Genomic DNA, 15,185 nt, shown 5'->3' with positions numbered 1-15,185 from the left:
ACTGTAGAAACCAGGAGCTGCTGATCTGCACTGGGAGCCACAATGCACTGCAGCAGGAAGTGATGGCACATAAAAACATGTATGTACACAGTCTGCTGGGGACTGTAGGAGCCATGCAGCAGTGCAAAAGCTACCTAAAAACATCTTGGGAAGATAGATTTGGCTACTAAGAGTGATTAAGCAGTTTTAAAAAAAAAATGTTTGATCCCGGACAACCCCTTTAACCCCTTAAGGACCGGGCTCATTTTCACCTTAAGGACCAGGCCATTTTTTGGAAATCTGACCAGTGTCACTTTAAGTGCTAATAACTTTAAAACGCTTTGACTTATCCAGGCCATTCTGAGATTGTTTTTTCGTCACATATTGTACTTCATGACACTGGTAAAATGAAGTCAAAAAAATTATTTTTTTTGCACAAAAAAATACCTAATTTACCAAAAATTTGGAAAAATTTGCAAATTTCAAAGTTTCAGTTTCTCTACTTCTGTAATACATAGTAATACCCCAAAAAATTGTGATGACTTTACATTCCCCATATGTCTACTTCATGCTTGAATTGTTTTGGGAATGATATTTTATTTTTTGGGGATGTTATAAGGCTTAGAAGTTTAGAAGCAAATCTTGAAATTTTTCCGAAATTTACAAAAACTCAATTTTTAGGGACCAGTTCAGGTTTGAAGTCACTTTGCGAGGCTTACATAATAGAAACCACCCAAAAATGACCCCATCTAAGAAACTACACCCCTCAAGGTATTCAAAACTGATTTTGCATACATTGTTAACCCTTTAGGTGTTGCACAAGAGTTATTGGCAAATGGGGAGGAAATTTGAGAATTTGATTTTTTTGTCTAATTTTTCATTTTAACCCATTTTTTCCACTAACAAAGCAAGGGTTAACAGCCAAACAAGACAGTATCTTTATTGCCCTGACTCTGCTGTTTACAGAAACACCCAATATGTGGCCGTAAACTACTGTACGGCCTCACAGCGGGGCGTAGAGTGAAAGGTGCGCTGTTTGGTTTTTGGTAGGCTGATTTTTATGGACTGGTTTATTTACACCATGTCCCATTTGAAGCCCCCTGATGCACCCCTAGAGGAGAAACTCCCTAAAAGTGACCCCATCTAAGAAACTACACCCCTCAAGGTATTCAAAACTGATTTTACATACGTCGTTAACACTTTAGGTGTTGCACAAGAGTTATTGGCAAATGGAGATGAAATTTGAGAATTTCATTTTTTTGCCTAATTTTCAATTTTAACCCATTTTTTTCACTAACAAAGCAAGGGTTAACAGCCAAACAAAACTGTATCTTTATTGCCCTGACTCTGCTGTTCACAGAAACACCCCATATGTGGCCGTAAACTACTGTACGGTCACACAGCGGGGCGTAGAGTGAAAGGTGCGCCGACTGTTTTTTTGACACCATGTCCCATTTGAAGCCCCCCTGATGCACCCCTAGAGTAGAAACTCCATAAAAGTGACCCCATCTAAGAAACTACACCCCTCAAGGTATTCAAAACTGATTTTACAAACTTTGTTAACCCTTTAGGTGTTGCACAAGATTTAATGGAAAATAGAGACACAATTTCAAAATTTCACATTTTTGGCAGATTTTCCATTTTAATATTTTTTTTCCAGTTACAAAGCAAGGGTTAACAGCCAAACAAAACTCATTATTTATGGCCCTGATTCTGTAGTTTACAGAAACACCCCATATGTGGTCGTAAACCGCTGTACGGGCACACGGCAGGGCGCAGAAGGAAAGGAATGCCATACGGTTTTTGGAAGGCAGGTTTTGCTGGACTGTTTTTTTGACACCATGTCCCATTTGAAGCCCCCCCGATGCACCCCTAGAGTAGAAACTCCAGAAAAGTGACCCCATTTTAGAAACTACGGGATAGGGTGGCAGTATTGTTGGTACTAGTTTAGGGTACATATGATTTTTGGTTGCACTATATTACACTTTTTGTGCGGCAAGGTAACAAGAATTAGCTTTTTTGGCACCGTTTTTTTTTTTTGTTATTTACAACATTCATCTGACAGGTTAGATCATGTGGTAATTTCATAGAGCAGGTTGTCACGGACGCGGCGATACCTAATATGTATTACATTTTTTTAATTTATGTAAGTTTTACCCAATGATTTCATTTTTAAAACAAAAAAAAGTTTTAGTGTCTCCATAGTCTAAGAGTCATAGTTTTTCAGTTTTTGGGCGATTATCTTAAGTAGGGTCTCATTTTTTGCGGGAGGAGATGACGGTTTGATTGGCACTATTTTGGGGTGCATATGACTTTTTGATCGCTTGCTATTACACTTTTTGTGATGTAAGATGACAAAAAATTGCTTTTTTTACACAGTTTTTTTTTTTTTTTTTTACGGTGGTCACCTGAGAGGTTAGGTCATGTGATATTTTTATAGAGTCGGTCGATACGGACGCGGCAATACCTAATATGTATACTTTTTTTTTATTTATGTAAGTTTTACACAATGATTTCATTTTTGAAACAAAAAAAATTATGTTTTAGTGTCTCCATAGTCTAAGAGCCATAGTTTTTTCAGTTTTTGGGTGATTATCTTAAGTAGGGTCTCATTTTTTGCGGGATGAGATGACGGTTTGATTGCTACAATTTTGGCGTACATGCGACTTTTTTGATCACTTTTATTACCTTTTTTTGGGAAGTAAGGTGAGCAAAATTTCAATTTCATCATAGTTTTTTATTTTTTATTTTTATGGCGTTCACCGTTCGGGTAAAGTAACATGACCGTTTTATAGATCAGGTCGTTACGGACGCGGCGATACCAAACATGTGTAGGGAATGTTATTTTTTTAATTTTTAATCAGTGATAAATGTGTTTTTGGATTTTTACTTTTTTTTCACTTTTTTTCTTACCCAGATCCACTTGGTTCTTGAAGATCCAGTGGGTCTGATGTCTGTATAATACAGTACAGTACAATATATATTGTTCTGTACTGTATTTTACTTACACTGAACAGATCTATGCTTTCAGCACAGATCTGTTCAGCACCATGGACAGCAGGACGCCTGAGAGGCGTCCTGTTGCCATGGGAACCTTCCCCGTCTGCTCAGAACTTCGCAGACGGGGAAGGGTAAGGATGGGATCTGGCGGGGGGCTGTCTGGGAGCTCTCTCCCTCTCCATCGGGGGGCTGCAAAGGCACAGCAGCCCCCCGATCGGAGAGGGAGGGAGCTCCCTCTTACTGTTAACTTTTTCCATACAGCGGTCCGTACGGACCGCTGTATGGAAAGGGTTAAACGGCTGACATCGCATCACCGATGTCAGCCGTTTATACCAGGGTGCCAGCAATGTGCTGGCACCCTGGTATACCCACTCTACACCAACGATTATTCAATGGGAGGCGGGCGGGGGATCGCGATCCCGCCTGCCGCACCTCCCGCACCGCCCCCACCGCCCGCAACACCCCCCCTGCACCTCCCACCGGGCTAAAATCATTCAGAGGTGCAGGGGGGGGTGATAAAAATATATTTTCGGCACACTAAAGTTTCTGATCGCCGCGGTCAGGGACCGCAGCGATCAGAAACAGCAGAAAGCGCAACAAACCGCAGGTCTGAATTGACCTGCGGTTTGTTGCGATCGCGGACATGGGGGGGTCACGGGACCCCCCCGCGCATTTAGCCGAGGTGCCTGCTCAATGATTTGAGCAGGCACCTTGTTCCGATCACAGCCGGCCGGGCGGCAGTGATCGGAACAACACATGACGTACCGGTACGTCATGTGTCCTTAAGGACTCGGGAAACATGCCATACCCATACGTCATGTGTCCTTAAGGGGTTAAGGACTCAGCCCTATTTCACCTTAAGGACTTGGCCATTTTTTTGCAAATCTGACCAGTGTCACTTTAAGTGCTGATAACTTTAAAACTCTTTGACTTATCCAGGCCATTCTGAGATAGTTTTTTCGTCACATATTGTACTTCACGACACTGGTAAAATGAAGTAAAAAAAATCTTTTTTTATTTATAAAAAAATACCACATTTACCCAATTTTTTTTAAAAAATTGCAAATTTCCAAGTTTCAATTTCTCTACTTCTATAATACATAGTAATACCTCCAAAAATAGTTATTACTTTACATTCCCCATATGTCTACTTCATGTTTGGATCATTTTGGGAATGACATTTTATTTTTTGGGGATGTTACAAGGCTTAGAAGTTTAGAAGCAAATCTTGAAATTTTTCAGAAATTTTCAAAAACCCAATTTTTAGGGACCAGTTCAGGTCTGAAGTCACTTTGCGAGGCTTACATAATAGAAACCACCCAAAAATGACCCCATTCTATAAACGACACCCCTCAAGGTATTCAAAACTGATTTTACAAACTTTGTTGACCCTTTAGGGGTTCCACAAGAGTTAATGGCAAATGGTGTTAAAATTCCAGAATTAAGATTTTTTTTTGGGCAAATTTTCAATTTTTTCCAGTAACAAAGCAAGGGTTAACAGCCAAACAAAATGCTATATTTATTGCCCCAATTCTGTAGTTTGCAGAAACACCCCATATGTGGCTGTAAACTACTGTACGGGCACACAGTAGGGCGTAGAGGGAAAGGTGCGCCGTATGGTTTTTAGAAGGCAGATTTTGCTGGACTGCTTTTTTTTTTTTTTTTTGACACCATGTCCCATTTGAAGCCCCCCTGATGCACCCCTAGAGTAGAAACTCCATAAAAGTGACCCCATCTAAGAAACTACACCCCCTCAAGGTATTCAAAACTGATTTTACAAACTTTGTTAACCCTTTAGGTGTTGCACAAGATTTAATGGAAAATAGAGATACAATTTCAAAATTTCACTTTTTTGGCAGATTTTCCATTTTAATATTTTTTTTCCAGTTACAAAGCAAGGGTTAACAGCCAAACAAAACTCATTATTTATGGCCCTGATTCTGTAGTTTACAGAAACACCCCATATGTGGTCGTAAACTGCTGTACAGGCACACGGCAGGGCGCAAGAGGAAAGGAATGCCATACGGTTTTTGGAAGGCAGATTTTGCTGGACTGGTTTTTTTGACACCATGTCCCATTTGAAGCCCCCCTGATGCACCCCTAGAGTAGACACTCCAAAAAAGTGGCCCCATTTTACAAACTACAGGATAGGGTGGCAGTATTGTTGGTACTAGTTTAGGGTACATATGATTTTTGGTTGCTCTATATTACACTTTTTGTGAGGCAAGATAACAAGAAATAGCTTTTTTGGCAGCGTTTTTTTTTTTTTTTTTATTACATTCATCTGACAGGTTAGATCATGTGGTATTTTTATAGAGCAGATTGTCACGGACGCGGCGATACCTAATATGTATACAATTTTTTTATTTATGTAAGTTTTACACAATGATTTCATTTTTGAAACAAAAAAAATCATGTTTTAGTGTCTCCATAGTCTAAGAGCCATGTTTCTTTCAGTTTTTGGGCGATTATCTTAGGTAGGGTATGATTTTTTGTGGGATGAGATGACTTTGGCGCTATTTTGGGGTGCATATGACTTTTTGATCGCTTGCTATTACACTTTTTGTGACGTAAGATGACAAAAAAAGGCTTTTTTTTTTTTTTACACCATTTTTATTTTTTTACGGTGGTCACCTGAGGGGTTAGGTCATGTGATATTTTTATAGAGCCGGTCGATACGGACGCGGCGATACCTAATATGTATACTTTATTTTTATTTATGTAAGTTTTACACAATGATTTAATTTTTGAAACAAAAAAAAATCATGTTTTAGGCTGGGTTCAGACCTGAGCGTCTTTGATATGCGCGTTTAACGCGCTTTTGACGCGCGTTTTGTGCAATGGTAAACGCGCGTTTGACGCGCGTTTGTGTGATTGACTGCAATGTCCTATGGCCACAAACGCGCGTCAAAACGCCCCAAAGAAGCTCAAGTACTTGTTTGAGCGTAGGGCGTTTTACAGCGCGTTTTTCAGCGCTGTAAAACGCTCAAGTGAGAACCAGGGCCATAGGGAAGCATTGGTTTTCATGTGTTGAGCGTTTTACAGCGCGTTTGAACGCGCTGTAAAACGCTCAAGTGTGAACCCAGCCTTAGTGTTTCCATAGTCTAAGAGCCATAGTTTTTTCAGTTTTTGGGCGATTACCTTGGGTAGGGTATGATTTTTGTGGGATGAGATGACGGTTTGGTACTATTTTGGCGTATATGCAACTTTTTTGATCACTTTTATTACCTTTTTTGGGAAGTAAGGTGGGCAAAATTTCAATTTTCTCATAGTTTTTTCTTTTTTTCTTTTTATGGTGTTCACCGTGCGGGGAATGTAACATGACCGTTTTATAGATCAGGTCCTTACGGACGCGGCGATACCTAATATGTGTGGTGTATTTTTTATTTTTTATTTTTTTTTTCTGTGATAAATGTTTTTTTTTTTTTCTTTTTTACTTTTTTCATTTTTTTTGACCCAGACCCACTTGGTTCTTGAAGATCCAGTGGGTCTGATGTCTGTATAGTACAGTACACTATATAGTGTATTGTACTGTATTTTACTTACACTTTGTCTGAACAGATCTATGCCTTTAGCACAGATCTGTTCAGCACCATGGACAGCAGGATGCCTGAGAAGGCTTCCTGTTGCCACGGGAACCTTTCCCGTCTGCTCGGTTGTGGCCACAACTGCGCAGGCGGGGAAGGGTAAGGAGGGGGGCTCCCTACCTCTGTGACCCCATCCTGTCTGGGGGCTGCAAAGGCACAGCAGCCCCCCGATGGGAGAGGGAGGGAGCTCCCTGACAGTTAACCTTTTCCATACAGCGGTCCGTCCGCACAGATGTCAGCCGTTTATACCAGAGTGTCAGCAATGTGCTGACACTCTGGTATAACCACTGGCCACCAATGAGTTTTCAAGAGGAGGCGGGCGGGGGATCGCGATCCCGCCTGCCGCACCGCCCGCAACCCCCCTTCCCCTGCACCAGCATGAATTGACCTGCGGTTTGCGGCGACCGCTGATACGGATGCCGGCTGAATTGTGACAGGATGCCGGCTGAATGGGACAGCCGGCATCCTGTTCGGATTAACCCCTGCGGCGCCGCAATCGCGATTTAAACTTGGGACGTACCGGTACGCCCTGAGTCTTTAAGGATTCGGGAAATAGGGCGTATCGGTACGCCCTACGTCCTTAAGGGGTTAAAGTTTAAGCTAAGAATCTGAGTTTACAAGTTTTTATAGCCTTAGGCTACTTTCACACTAGCGTTCGGGGCTCCGCTTGTGAGTTCCGTTTGAAGGCTCTCACAAGCGGCCCCGAACGGATCCGTACTGCCCCAATGCATTCTGAGTGGATGCAGATCCGCTCAGAATGCATCAGTTTGGCACCGTTTGGCCTCCGCTCAGCAGGCGGACACCCGAACGCAGCTTGCAGCGTTTTCGTGTCCGCCTGGCCGTACGGAGGCAAACGGATCCGTCCAGACTTACAATGCAAGTCATTGGGGACTGATCCGTTTGACATTGACACAATATGGTGCAATTTCAAACGGATCCGTCCCCCATTGACTTTCAATGTAAAGTCAGGAGTCCCTATTAATATACCATCAGATCGGAGTTTTCTCCAATCCGATGGTATATTTTAACTTGAAGCGTCCCCATCACCATGGGAACGCCTCTATGTTAGAATATACCATCGGATTTGAGTTACATCGTGAAACTCAGATCCGACAGTATATTCTAACACAGAGGCGTTCTCATGGTGATGGGGATGCTTCAAGTTAGAATATACTGAGAACTGTGTACATGACTGCTGCCCCCCCCCCCCCTCCTGTATATAACTTATTGGTGGCCAGTGCGGCCCCCCCTCCCTCCCCAGTATTAATTGTAACCAGTGCGGCCCCCCTCCCTCTATATTCATCTGTGGCCAGTGCGGATTCCCAGTAATATTACCAGTGCGGCCTCCCCCTCCCTCCCTCCCTCCCTCCCTCCCTCCCTCCCCAGTATTAAATATGACCAGTGCGGCCTCCCCCTCCCTCTATATTCATTGGTGGCCCGGCCAGTGCGGATTCCAAGTATTGTGACCAGTGCGGCCTCCCCTCCCCCCCCCCCCCCCCCCCCTAATTAAAATCGCTCCCGGCCGGACACAGACATCGCAGCTCTTCAGGTAAGTATAATGCTTCTATTTGTTGCTAAGTAACCATGGCAGCCAAGACTGCAATAGCGTCTTGGCTGCCATGGTAACCGATCGGAGCCCCAGCGATTTTAAACTGGGACTCCGATCGGTACTCTCTGCTGCCACCAATGATGGGGGGGGGGGAAAGGGTGATTTTAATTAGGGGGGGGGGAAGAGGGGAGGCCGCACTGGTCAATACTTGGAATCCGCACTGGCCGGGCCACCAATGAATATAGACTGAGGGGGAGGCCGCACTGGTCATATTACTGGGAATCCGCACTGGCCACCGATGAATATAGAGGGAGGGGGGCCGCACTGGTTACAATTAATACTGGGGAGGGGGGGCCAGCACTGGCCACCAATAAGTTAAATACAGGAGGGGGGGGGGGGGGAGGCCGCACTGGTAATAGTACTGGGAATCCGCACTGGCCACAGATGAATATAGAGGGAGGGGGGCCGCACTGGTTACAATTAATACTGGGGAGGGAGGGGGGGCCAGCACTGGCCACCAATAAGTTAAATACAGGAGGGGGGGAGGGGGGCGCACTGGTAATAGTACTGGGAATCCACACTGGCCACAGATGAATATAGAGGGAGGGGGGCCGCACTGGTTACAATTAATACTGGGGAGGGAGGGGGGGGCCGCACTGGCCACCAATAAGTTAAATACAGGGGGGGGGGGGGGGAGAGTCTGCCCCCTACTGCCTGGCAGCATCTGCCAGGCTGCAGGGGGCAGTCATGTACACAGTTCTCAGTATATTCTAACTTGAAGCGTCCCCATCACCATGGGAACGCTTCTGTGTTTAGAATATACTGTCGGATCTGAGTTTTCCGAAGTGAAAAATCAGATCTGAAATAAACAGTTATGCAAACGGATCCGTTCTGAACGGATGCAAGCGTTTGCATTATAGGAGCGGATCCGTCTGTGCAGACACCAGACGGATCCGCTCCTAACGCAAGTGTGAAAGTAGCTTTGGCTGAATGACAGCAGTTTTTCAAATGGTTTACAGCTTCAGTCTTGAGCTATTGACTATCCATTCTCTTCACTTATACAAGTGTCTCTAGTCCTGCAAAAAACATATTTACTTAATCAGTTATCAGTGAGAGGCTAGGTTAACCATGGGCGTTGCGGTCCCTATAACAGCGGAACACAACACAATGGAAAGTATAAGTATTGCCGCTCCTTAACTGCGTTGCGTGCCATATAGTGAAGCATATGAAAAGCATGCTTCTTCATGGTCACTTAACGTGTTCGTTTTGCGGTAACGTGAGGCACGGCATGCATTGGCCTTTATTCTTACAGTAGAGAAGTACCGTATTTTTCGTAATAGTGGGGGAAAACTACTTACTACTAACTTCTTGGCAGTCAGAAGGCCGGGTGGGCGCTCGTAGCGTAGCTCACTACGTCACGTGCCTGCTCCGCCCACTTTATGAATGAAGCAGGCATCGGGCCCCGCTGCCATTACAGAAACAGATGCCGGCCCCCATTCACTACACAGGGACACTGTTATGGGGGGGATATCTGTAGATGACACATAAGATAAGATGCTATATATGTGTCATCCACAGATGCCCCCAAAACAGTGCAATCCACAGATGCCACCATAACAGTGCCATCCACAGATACCACCATTAGTTCAAAAGCACACCTTTTGGTTCAAAATATTTTTTTTCTTATTTTTCTCCTCAAAAACCTAGGTGCGTCTTATGGGCAATACTGTAATTTAATTAAAACTTTTTGTGAATTGGGACATTTAAACTTGCATTTTTTAATTTTTATTCCAATTTAAATCTAGTCGAGTCGGTTCATTTTTTGCCAACTCCGACTCCAGGTACCCAAAATTGCCTACGACTCCTTGACTCCGACTCCACAGCCCTGGGCAGATAGGAACATGTAGCATTGTACACTAGTAGGATGCAGTGAATTTGTGTCAGAGGATGTGTTTTCCGGACTGCATATGTGTGAATGAACCCTTATAGATTACTTTAGTAGATTGTGCACATGAGGCTCTCAAGGCCGCTGTCTATACCATCCATAGGAAGATGAAACTTGGACAGTCCAAACTCTGCTTCAATCTTTTACTTCAAATATGATAAATACAGAGGTAACAGAGCTAAAAGAAACTCTTAAAGGGGTATTCCAGTTACATTAAATTCGCCCCTATCCACACGATAGGGAGTAACTATTAGATGAGTGGAGGTCCTACTGCTGGGATGCCCACAAATCACAAAAACAGGGGCCCCAATGAAATGAACAAAGCAGCCACTCCATTAATTTTTATGGACGTTCCAGAGACTGCAAAGTACAGGGCATGGGTATCTCTGGAATTCCTATAGAGATAAATGGAGCAGCCGCACACATCCCTGATCAGCTACTCCGTTCATTTTTAGGGGTGCTGCAGGGGGTCCGGGGATGTCTTTAGGATCATTCCATAATAGACATACCCTTTCAAAAGTTTATGCTGATGGAAAGAGCTGTGATATGAGTAATGTAATGTTATTTTATGTTTTTATTTTTTTCTCTTCTGCATGGGTATCTGCAAACTGCTACAGAAAGCCATTCAACAGATATCTTGCAGTCAGAGAAGTATCTCCTTCCTGCCTCTCTGTCTTTGGATAGTGACCGACTCTAGCGTTGAGTTAATGCTAGTGCACAAACAGGAAGTTTGGGAAAGGGGCTTAACACTGCATTCATTTTAATGGGCACTCAGAGCACTATGATAGAGCTGGAAGCTAAAAAACATCAGCAGTTTCTTCCAAAACCCTGCCCTGTATGTGTGCAGGTATCCTATACGGTACCAGGGCACTGACATTGCAGGAAGTGCTACCCAGCTTTCCCAGGTGCCTGAATGCTAAGTATTCCTATATAGCCAGGAAAGATTTCTCCTTGTGTGTCTAGGCAAATCTGAAATTAATCAGTTTTGAAGACCTGGATTACAAGTCTTGTGGAGCTGTACACACTGACATATAATGTTACCCTAACATTGTGTAAGTAACTCTGCTTTCCCAGCATTCTGTAAGGCAAATCTGCCTAGCTATGGCACTATTTAGGAGTGAGGAGGATGATTTATCTTAGTAGATTTTGTATTCTGCAGTCAAATACAGTCCCACATGGTGGTAACCCAGCTTTCCTAGACACATCTGCCTAGCTTATTTTTTTAGCATTCCCCACTAGGGTTGTTTGGATACCAAAATTTTGATTCTGTTTCGATACCATAAATAAAGTATTGCGATACTCGATACCATTCGATTCCACGCAAAAAATAAATAAAAAGCATAAAAAAAGCTGAGTGCATTCCGCATTTTATGGAATGTCTGGCCCATAATTGAACAGTCCTATCCTATTTTTTTGGGGGGGACAAGGTGACTTTTTTTTATTTATTTACGGTGTGCACTGCATAGGAGTGTTTTTTTTTTTTTTGTTTTTTTTTTTTTATATATATAGTTTGGACTTTTCGGACGTGGCAATACGTGATATGTTTATATATTTTATATGTAAAATTGGGAAAGTGGGTGATTTATACTTAATATTTCGGTGTGTGTTTTTTTTTTTTTTGTTTGTTTTTTTTGTTTTCCTTCTTCTAGCTTAAACACCCTCAATGACCAGACCATTTTTTACACTTCTGCACTACACTACTTTCACCGTTTATTGCTCGGTCATGCAACTTACCACCCAAATGAATTTTACCTCTTTTTCTTTTCACTAATAGAGCTTTCATTTGGTGGTATTTCATTGCTGCTGACATTTTAACTTTTTTTGTTATTAATCGAAATTTACCGAAATTTTTGCAAATAAATGACTTTTCACTTTCAGTTGTAAATTTTTTTTTAAAAAAAGACCTCTATATATAAATTTTTCTCTAAATGTATTGTTCTACATGTCTTTGATAAAAAAAAAAAAATGTTTGGGTAAAAGTTATAGCGTTTACAAACTATGGTACAAAAATGTGAATTTCCACTTTTTGAAGCAGCTCTGACTTTCTGTGCACCTGTCATGTTTCCTGAGGTTCTACAATGCCCAGATAGTAGAAAACCCCCACAAATAACCCCATTTCGGAAAGTGGACATTCTAAGGTATTCGCTGATGGGCCTAGTGAGTTCATAGAACTTTTTAATTTTTGTCACAAGTTAGTGGAATATAAGACTTTGTAAGAAAAAAAAAAAATCATCATTTTCCGCTAACTTGTGACAATTTTTTTTTCTAGGAACTCGCCATGCCCCTCACGGAATACCTTGGGGTGTCTTCTTTCCAAAATGGGGTCACTTGTGGGGTAGTTATACTGCCCTGGCATTTTAGGGGCCCTAATGCGTGAGAAGTAGTTTGAAATCAAAATGTGTAAAAAATGCTCTGTGAAGTCCTAAAGGTGCTCTTTGGAATGTGGGCCCCTTGGCCCACCTAGGCTGCAAAAAGGTGTCACACATGTGGTATCGCCGTACTCAGGAGAAGTTGGGCAATGTGTTTTGGGGTGTCTTTTTACATATACCCATGCTGGGTCAGAGAAATATCTCTCTAAAAGACAACTTTTCCAATTTTTTTTTATACAAAGTTGGCATTTGACCGAGATATTTATCTCACCCAGCATGGGTATATGTAAAAAGACACCCCAAAACACATTGCCCAACTTCTCCTGAGTACGGCGATACCACATGTGTGACACTTTTTTGCAGCCTAGATGCGCAAAGGGGCCCAAATTCCTTTTAGGAGGGCATTTTTAGACATTTGGATCCCAGACTTCTTCTCACGCTTTAGGGCACCTAAAATGCCAGGGCAGTATAAATACCCCACATGTGACCCCATTTTGTAAAGAAGACACCCCAAGGTATTCAATGAGCGGCATGGCGAGTTCATAGAAGATTTTATTTTTTTGGCATAAGTTAGCGGAAATTGTTTTTTTTTTTTTTTTTTTTTTTTCAGTCTCCCTTTCCGCTAACTTGGGACAAAAAGTTCAATCTTTCATGGACTCAATATGCCCCTCAGCGAATACCTTGGGGTGTCTTCTTTCCGAAATGGGGTCACATGTGGGGTATTTATACTGCCCTGGCATTTTAGGGGCCCTAAAGCGTGAGAAGTCTGGAATATAAATGTCTAAAAAAATTTACGCATTTGGATTCCGTGAGGGGTATGGTGAGTTTGTGAGATTTTATATTTTGTCACAAGTTAGTGGAATATGAGACTTTGTAAGAAAAAAAAAAAAAGTTATCAATTTCCGCTAACTTGTGCCAAAAAAATGTCTGAATGGAGCCTTACAGGGGGGTGATCAATGACAGGGGGGTGATCAGGGAGTCTATATGGGGTGATCACCACCCTGTCATTAATCACGCCCCTGTAAGGCTCCATTCAGACGTCCGTATGTGTTTTATGGATCCATAGATCGGATCCGCAAAACGCATACGGACGTCTGAATGGAGGCTTACAGGAGGGTGATCAATGACAGGGGGATGATCAGGGAGTCTATATGGGGTGATCACGGGTTAATTAGGGGTTAATAAGTGACAGGGGGGGTGTAGTGTAGTTTGGTGCTACTTATTACAGAGCTGCCTGTGTCCTCTGGTGGTCGATCCAAGCAAAAGGGACCACCAGAGGACCAGGAAGCAGGTATATTAGATGCTGTTATCAAAACAGCGTCTAATATACCTGTTAGGGGTTTAAAAAAATCGCATCTACAGCCTGCCAGCGAACGATCGCCGCTGGCAGGCTGTAGATCCACTCGCTTACCTGCAGTTCTTGTGAACGCGCGCGCCTGTGTGCGCGCGTTCACAGGAAATCTCGTGTCTCGTGATATGACGCGTATATGCGTGACTCTGCCTGGGTGAGCCGCCTCCGGAACGCGATCCTGCGTTAGGCGGTCCGGAGGCGGTTAATCCCTTGTCCTATTCACCCTAATAGAGCTTTATTAGGGTGAATAGGACCTCACACTCTTCTTGCTGCCCTGTGCATAGTGCACACAGCAACAGGGAGATTACCATGGCAGCCAGGGCTTCAGTAGCGTCCTGGCTGCCATGGTAACCGATCGGAGCCCCAGGATTACACTGCTGGGGCTCTGATCACAAGCTGCCACTGCCACCAATGATTTTAATACTGGGTGGTGGGGGGAGGGCGCACTGTACCACCAATGATAATTAACGTTTAATACAGGAGGCGTGTGTGTCGGCGGCAGAATCACACAGCCGACACCCTGCCTCTGACGGGGAGCTGCGATCAGCAGCAGTTAACCCCTCGGGGTTAACTGCCGCTGATTGCAGCTTCCTGTTATAGAGGCTGAGCACTGCCTCCTGTATTTGTATTACACGTTTATTCTCATTGGTGGCACAGTGTGCCAGCCCCTCTTCCTCCCGTCTCTCCTCATTAGCAGCGCATCACAGGGGGAGGGAGAGAGTGACTCCTTCTCCCCGGTGCTGCTGAGGAAACATGGGGCGCTCACAGCAGCGCGCTCATGTTCTGTGATACTAGACTGTGCAGCCCAGTATCGAAAAAATGGAAATCCTGGTACCGGACGGATACTGGTATAAAAGTATCAAAATTTCGATACCCGAGACAACCCTATTCCCCACTATAGGTCCACATAATATATTTTATTTTATTATAGCTCTAACATATTCTACAGCACCGTACAGGCATTATCATTATTAGTTTGTTACCTAGCTTTCCCTGGACCTGTCTAGCTATGTTGCAGTATGGAGGATTTGTCACTGGGATTCTTGCTTGGCTTTTCCAGGTCCCGGGCTAGCAAATCCAGCTAGGTATATTGGGGATTTACCAATTCAAAATTGGCTCATCTGGTATTCTGAAGCAGCTGCACATTGTTCTCACCCAGCTTTTCCAGAATCCTGAACGGCAAGTTGGTCTAGCTTTATAAAGGAACCTTTCACTACATAACTAGGTAAGTTTGGAAATAGTCAGTCTGGGAAAACTGGGTAGCAAGATCTGCAGAGATGTAATGGAGGCCACACTTGGTACATACATTATCTATATATTATTAGCATCACTCTGTCCCCAATGGGGCTCACAATCTAGGTTCCCTATCAGTATGTCTTTGGAGTGTGGGAGAACCCGGAGGAAA

General features: G+C 43.4%; 1 protein-coding gene across 1 annotated transcript in view; it reads left to right on the top strand.

Annotated features, from left to right (window-relative positions):
* Positions 1-15,185, top strand: part of RALA (RAS like proto-oncogene A) — a 96,954-nt gene that overhangs the window by 21,710 nt on the left and 60,059 nt on the right. The window lies entirely within an intron of this gene.

Source organism: Bufo bufo, chromosome 5 (genome assembly GCF_905171765.1).
Source record: "Bufo bufo chromosome 5, aBufBuf1.1, whole genome shotgun sequence".
Classification (NCBI taxonomy): domain Eukaryota; kingdom Metazoa; phylum Chordata; class Amphibia; order Anura; family Bufonidae; genus Bufo; species Bufo bufo.
The sequence above is the reverse complement of the archived record's forward strand: the minus strand, read 5'-3'. Positions and strand labels throughout refer to the sequence as shown.